The following is an 8,062-nucleotide window of genomic DNA, read 5'->3' on the forward strand; positions in this document are numbered from 1 at the left end:
AAAAGACACGTGCTGGCGAGGGTGTGGAGAAAGGGGAACCCTGGTACTCTGCTCGTGGGAATGCAGACTGGGGCAGCCACTATGGAAAACAGTGTGGAGTTTCCTCAAAAATTAAATATGGAGCTGCCACCTGACCCAGTGATCCCACTTCTAGGAATATATCCTAGGAATCCTGAAACACTAATCAGAAAGAATATATGCACCCCTATGTTCACAGCAGCAGTTTACAATAGCTAAGATCTGGAAACCGCCCAAGTGCCCATCAGTAGATGAGTAGATAAAAAGCTGTGGGACATTTACACCGTGGAATACTACGCAGCTATAAAGAAGAAGGATCTGTTACCCTTTGGGACAGTATGGATGGACCTGGAGAGTATTGTGCTAAGTGAAATAAGCCAGTGAGAGAAAGAAAAGCACCACATGATCTCACTAATATGCAGAATCTAAGGAACAGAATAGACTGACAAACAAGATAGGACCACAGACATAGAAGCATGGAGCAGACCAACAGATCTCAGAGGGAAGGCAGGGAGAGATTAACTGAAGAACTTATAAGTATGCGTGAACAGCCCATGGGCACCCACAATGGACAGGAAGGGGCCTGGGGAAGGGTGGGAGATGGGTGGAGGAGGGTAAGAGGGTAAATTGGGGACATCTGTAACTCTCAACAACAACAAAAATAATAATAAAGGTAAAAAAAATAAATCTTGACAAATTTCCATGAATTAAAATTATACAGGATATGTTCTCTGGCCACAGTGAAATTAAACCAGATATCAATAATAGAGATACAACTAGAAATCCCCAAATACTCATAAATTAATCATCACAGCTCTAAATAACTGACAGATCAAGAAAATATTAAAATAACAATTAGAAAATATTCTGAGCTGAATGATAATAAATAAATATGTGATGTATCTTTTGTGAGATGAAGACAAATTCGTTCTTAGAGGGATATTTCTGACTTGCAATGTATATATTATAAAATAAGAATAGTTCAGAATCAATTATTTGACTGTCCACCTCAAGAAGCAGCAAAAATCCCTCCCTGTGCCTGCCCAGAGCGGCCACACCAATGCCCTCCTCTGTCTGGGAGGTGTTGCTCCATCTGTCGAAGAAGCACCTCAGACATGCTGAAAAAGATGTTTCAGTCCCTAAACTAATGAGAGAAAAAGCTCATTAGAGATTATCTGAACAAGTTCAAGCTTTTACCAAACGTGGCAAGGAGTCTGGAATCCTTATGGTAGTAAAATGCCGGAAAGAAAGAAAATTCTGCGTTGGAAGAATGTCTGATGGCTTACCGAGATGACCCCGCCTTCGGGGAGAACGAAGAGTGGAATCCCCGAAGGGGAGGGAAGGAGCCCGGAAACCCTGAGCGCCCGCCAAGAAAGGGCTGCAGAAGCTTCCCGCAAGCATGTGGGCAAATGCTCAAATGACATTCAGTAACTCCATTCACGGAAATCACAATGGCCTAAATTAATGGACTCAAGGAAGTGTGTTTGCTTTATCCTAAATTGTGGAAATGTTAATCTTATCTGAAATAAAATTTTTTTTAATTTAAAAGAAGTTGCAAACAGAACAGGAACTTAAAAATACAGTGAGATTCTAATCAATTTAAAATAATAAATCATTTTAGAAATAGAAACAAACATACAACAGAGGAAACCAGCAAGAACAAAAGTGTGTCCTTTGTAAAGATGAAAGCTAGCCCTGCCTGGAGCGGCTCGGGTGGTCAAGCACCATCCTGTGCATCAAAAGGTTTGATTCCTGGACAGGCACACGCAAAGGTTGTGAGTTTGACCCCCAGTCGGGGGGTGTGCCCAGGAGGCAGTCAATCGATGTTTCTCTCTCTCTCCCTTTCCCTCTATTTCAAAAAAATTAAAATTTATAACTCCCCAGCAATGGCCCTGTTTAAAAAGAGAGAGCCCACTAATATCAGGAATGGAAAAACAAAGGGACATCAATATAAAATTTAAAATGATGAAAAAATAACAGATTATTATTAACATTTTTATGCCATTAATTTAACAATGTAGATGAAATAGAGAAATTTCTTGAAAAATACAACTGGCCAAAACTGATCCAAGAGGAAATAGAATACTGGAACATCCCTACATCTGTTGAAGATATTGAATACATCATTAAAAATCAAAGAAAAAAAATCAAAGGTAAGTCCACACCCAAATGACATCATTGCTAACTTTTTCCCAGCCATATAAAGATGAAATCATGAAAATCAGACATAACCTTTTCTAGAGAATAGAAAAAGAGGAATCTTTCCAAACATTTTTAATAAGACCAAGTCAACCTTGGTAACCAAATTTGACAAAAATAGCACCAGAAAAGAAAATTACAGTCCAGTATATTTCATTAAGATAGATGTAAACAGCCCTAAATTAGATATTATCAAATTGAATCTAGTGGCAGATCAACAGGATAATACCTCCTGACCAACTAGGTTTTATTCCATAAATGCAATGTTAATTTAACATTAAAAAATCAAAGCAATTCACCACATTTCCGAGGAAAGAAAAAAAATCATATGATCTACTCAAAAGATGCTGGAAAGGGGTGGATAAAAATTCAAGACTTGTTCATGATAAAAACTCTCAGAAAAAACAAAAATAGAAGGGGTTTTTCCTAACTGGATAAAGAATATTTACACCAATTTATAAATAACATCATGCTTAATCATGAAATATTAAGCACATTCCCTTGCAATCAGGAGCAAGACAAGAAAGCCCACTATCATCACTTCTCTTCACAATTGTACTTCAAGCTCTTGCCAATGCAGTAAGGAAAGAAAAGAGAGTTAAAACATAAAAATAGTAAAACAGAATAAATAAAATTGTTATTATTTAGAGATAACATATTACACATGTAGACTATTCAAAAGGATCTAAAACAAACAAAATTAATAAGTGACTTTATTAAGGTCATTGGATTCAAGATAAATATTAAAAATCATTTGTATTTCTGTATCTAGCAAAAAGCAAATAAAAGATAAAGATAGAAGACCTGCAGCATTTACAATAGCATTAACATTGGAACTAATATAGTAAAAATATGTAGGAACATTAAAAAAGAACTACAAAATATTACCAAGAGACATGACAGAAGACCTAAAAAAAGGGGTATTTTCCCTCTTTCTGGATTGGAAGACTCAATGTTAAGATGTTGATTCTCCTCAAATCATTTTTTTCTTTTATGGGTTGTGCTTTTGATGTCATGTCTAAAAACTCTGTATCTCAGCTAAGTCATGAGGTTTATTCCTTTATTTTCTTCTAGAAGTTTCTTTTAAAATGTTTATTTTTTAATTTTTCAATTACAGTTTACATTCGATATTATTTTGTATTAGTTTCAGATGTACAGCATAGTGGGTGGAGAACCATATACTTTACAAAGTGCCGATATTTCAAGTACCTGCCTGGCACCATACATAATTATTACAATACTATTGACTATATTCCCTGTGCTGTATTAAACATATTTTCATGTGTCTCTTGACCATTCATATGCCCTCTTTGGAGAAGCATCTATTCAGGTCCTCTGCCAATTTTTAATTGGATTTTTTGGGGGGTGAGTCATCTAGAAGTCTTATAGCTTTATATTTTATATGTAGAGGTATGATTCATTTTGAGTTAACTTTTGTATAAGGCATGATGTTTAATTTCGACCAAGTCATTTTGTTGTAAATATTATCCTCTGAATTACCTCTTAACCTTTCTCAGTTGGCACATACAATTTAAGTTCCACATGTAAACAGAATGGAAGCCATTACTCCCATCATTCCAACAAGAAAAAAGGTAACAAACTGAAAATCAACAACTTCTTTAGACCCAAAAGAGAACGAAGTCATGGTGCCAACCTCTGCCCTGGAGCCTGCAGAGGCAATGGGAGGCGGAGGCCACAGCCAGGCCCGCGTGTCCGAGCAGAGACTGCTGGAGCCACACTCCGGTGGGACCAGTCAGTCGTCGTTTTGATGAGTTGCTGGCTGATGAGTGTGGATTAGCTCGAGAGTGAGAAACTAATGATGGCTCAGATTTGGGGGACCCCCACACGTTCCTGATTTTTACTGTCAGAAATCCCACCAGGTTCTCAAGGTAAAGAACTAATGAAAATCCCCTCATGGTTTTGGCAGTGAGAGGGGAAAATAAGCCATTTTGAAATCCAAGAGGTCAATATATCAAAGACTTGCTCTCCAAGGGAAACAGCCTTACCAGAGCCTTATCTACCTGGGGAGGGAGGGGGAAGAAAAATCAGCCCACTTAAAACTAAAAGGCCAAGATTTACTACTAAGATTATAAGATGCTTCCCCTCCTTCACACATTACCACACATCAAAGGGATTCCAATATAGTAACAGCGGATTACAATGGAAACACTGACAAGATACCAGCTCTAAATGAGAGAGTACTTAGGAAAATGCCAACAGCAGAGGAGAGTGGGAGAAAAGGAAACTAGAGGAAACTAAAGCCTCTGGCACCTACAGCTTCAGCAAATATTAAACCCTGCCCAGCTCCTAGGCAGACTAACATAAACCTCACACTACAGACAGATCTACATCATTTCTATTACTTCAACCCTTATGTCCACTGTTATCAACAGAAAATTACAAGGCATGCTAAAAGGCAAGAACAAAGACAGTTTGAGAAGGTAAAGCAAGCATCAGAACCATATGAAGCAATTTTGGAAATATCAGATAGGAAATTTAAAATAACTATGCTTAATATGGTACAGGCTTTAATAGGAAAAGTACACAACTTCCAAGAACAGATGGTAATTTAAGTAGGAAGATGGAGGCTATATGAAAGAATCAAAATGCTAGGAATAAAAAACACTAAGAGAAATAAGGACTGCTTTTGATGGGTTCATCAGTAGACTGAACATGACCAAGGAAAGGGAGCCTGAAGAGATGTCAATAGAAAATTTCCAAACTGAAATGCAGAGAGAAAGATTGGAAAAAATCTAAAAACTACGGAACAATTACAAATATAACATACATGTAATTGGAACATCAGAAGGAAAAGAAGGAACAAAAAGATCAGAACAAATGCCTGATGTAACAATGGCAGATTTTTTTTCAAAATTACTGACATACACCAAACCACATGTCCAGGAAGCTCAGAGGATTTCAAGAAGGATAAACAGCAAGAATGCAAGCATATCATATCCAAATACAGAAAAACAAAAACAAGAAAATCTTGAAAGAAGCCCAGGTTAAAATAAATAGAGAATTTTACCTATAGAGAAACAAACATAAAAACTGTATCTGTAGTGATATCAGGAAAATAGCAGAATAGGGAGCACCAGGTTCTTGTCTTCCATCAGAAAACATTTTTAAAAAACAGGCAGAGTCCGGCTGGCATGGGTCAGTCTTTGAGCATCGACCTATGATGCAGAAGATCATGGTTCGATTCCTGGTCAGGGCACATGCCCGGGTTTCAGGCTCGATATCCAGTGGGGGGCATGCAGGAGGAAGCCGATCAATGACTCTCTCATTACTGATGTTTCTCTCTCTCGCCCTCTCCTTTCCTCTCTCTGAAATCAATAAAGATATATTTTTAAAAAACAACCAGGCAGAAACTGTGAGAACCAATTTTGTGAGAACTGTCAAAGATTTACAGCATCCAAGTGAGCACAGAATCCAGTAGAGGGGACTTCAGAATGGTAGAAAGTCTTTGTGAGCAATGTGCACTACCTTCTCCCAGTCTGTCCCCTGTATTGCAGCAGTTTTAAAGCTGGTGCAGTCTTGAAGAAGCCTTAGTCTTAAAGCAGCAACAGTCTTAAAAAGTCAGCAGTTTTAAAGTGGTGACAGTCCATGTTCCCAGTGTGGAACTATTTCCTTGGTTCTGAATGAAGCAAAAAAGACCTTCTTTGTAAATTACTATATATGTCTATTCTAATCTGAATGGGGGCTACCTAAAGGACTGTCACAAATCATTCCTGTACGTTTTGCCTCAAAGAGACTCACATCATGAGACATTATAATTCAACTGTTGGAAGACAAATACAAAGAGGATCTTTAAAGCAACAAGAGAGAAGTAACTCATCATGTACAAGGGATCCTCAATAAGATTAACAGCTAATACCTCATCAGAAACCACAACAGTAAAAAAAATAGCAAGATGACATATTTAAAGTGCTGAAAGAAAAAAGTGTCAACTGAGAATTTTATATCTGGCAAAGCTGTACTTCAAAAGTGATGGAGAAATGAAGACATTATCAGATAAACAAAATCTGAGCTCTTTACCATTTGACCAGAACTTCAAGACATATTATCCTTCTGGGAAACACCATGAATAAACAAAAGTGAGGCTAGGTAACCTACCTTGTAGATATTAATAAACCAAGGTTGAGAGTGATTAGAATAACATGCCCTAAAAATTCTGAGGTCTTTTAAGTGATCTCCGCTCAGCAAAACTGTTGTACTTCAGTTATTAAATGCCTACTGTGGACATGACTCTCTGTGAGAAGGGAGGATGCACAGGGGCAAAAGGACAGAGTCTTCTAAAGTGTTTCATAATGGTTGTGTGCACAAACAGTGACAGACACAAGACATAGCGGGCATCATTATTAGGGGAAGACAAAATAAAGTATGCAAACATGCTCTTTAAATTGTAACACACCACATCAATCTGAGCTGTTACGATTCTACGTGCTACTTAGATACACAACTGCTGTAAGAAATTGGCCTACTGTACAAATGAAATGTTAGCACTCTTATATCATACTTTCTTTCCAGTTAAGATGTGTGGACTACCCCTCCCACTCCCCTTTTTCTCAGCATACTCCTCCCACCCTCCACCCTTCCATGGCATTGGCCTAGTGAGACTTGATGAGACCTGAATCTCAGTCTTTCCGAGCTACGAGTCTCTGCTGACCACATCTGCAAGCCTGCAGGTGGAAGTAACATGAGCTGGCATATTGGGGCCACTCTAAAGTCGTGGTCCCCAAATTCAGGTAGCCCTGTGGCACCCCCAGCAAGACCTTTGTCTTCTTACTCACCTCTCTCTACTCTTCGTGGCAGCAACTAAACCTGTGTACGGTAGTGCTCGCTTATCTGTGGTTCCATTTTCCACAATTTCAGTTACCTGCGGTCAACCACCGTCAGAAGCTATTAAGTTCCAGAAAAAAACAAGTCATATGCTTCAAATTGCACACCATTCTGAGTTGCACAATGAAACCTCATGCCATCCCACTCTGTCCCGCCCAGGGTGTGAATCGTCCCTTTGTCCACCATCACCATACTGAATATACTCCCTGCCCATTAGTGACTTAGTAGCCATCTCAATGATCAGATGACTGTTGAGGTAGCACAGTGCTTGTGCTCAAGTCACCCTTGGTGAGTGATTTTTGCTGAGTCATGGTGGGTGATATTTGCTGAGTTATGGCTGAGTGAAATCACTGAATCATGGTGGGCGATATTTGCTGAGTCATGTTGGGTGATTTTTACTGAGTCATGGTAGGGATTTTTGCTGTCCTGATGAGCAATTTTTGCTGGGTCATGGTAAGCGATTTTGCTGACATGTTAAGTAGATTTGCTGGGTCATAGTAACTGGATTTTGCTGAGTCATAATACCAAAATGTTTTTAATTTTAATTTTTTTAATTAAATTTATTGAGATGAAATTGGTTAAAAAAATTATATTGATTTCAAGTCTACATTTATATGATACAAAATCTGTATGTTGCATTATGTGCCTACCACCCAAAGTCAAATCATCTTCCATCACCGTATATTTGACCCTCTTTACTGTTCACTACCCCTCAACCCCCTGCCCTCTGGTAACCACCATGCTGTTGTCTCTGTCTATGAGTTTTTGTTTGTTTTTCTTGTTAGTTCACTTGTTGCTTTCCGTCTTATATCCCACAGATGAGTGAAATCATATGGTTCTTTTGTTTTTTAATATTTTTAATATGTTTTTATTGATTTTAGAGAGAGAGGAAGGAAGAGGGCGAAGAAACATAACTAAAAGAATAGATTTGAGGGTATAGAGGTAAGTGTTGGCGAGAATGTGGAGGAAAGGGAACCCTTGTGCAGGGCCCGTGGGAAGGTAG

General features: G+C 38.4%; 1 pseudogene; it reads left to right on the forward strand.

Moving 5' to 3' along the window:
* The first annotated feature begins 1,165 nt into the window (after nucleotides 1–1,165).
* LOC148092522 (COX assembly mitochondrial protein homolog pseudogene) lies at nucleotides 1,166–6,851 on the forward strand (annotated as a pseudogene).
* The last annotated feature ends 1,211 nt before the right edge of the window (nucleotides 6,852–8,062 follow it).

The sequence above is a fragment of the Miniopterus natalensis genome, chromosome 9, assembly GCF_054644295.1.
Source record: "Miniopterus natalensis isolate mMinNat1 chromosome 9, mMinNat1.hap1, whole genome shotgun sequence".
NCBI classification, from domain to species: domain Eukaryota; kingdom Metazoa; phylum Chordata; class Mammalia; order Chiroptera; family Miniopteridae; genus Miniopterus; species Miniopterus natalensis.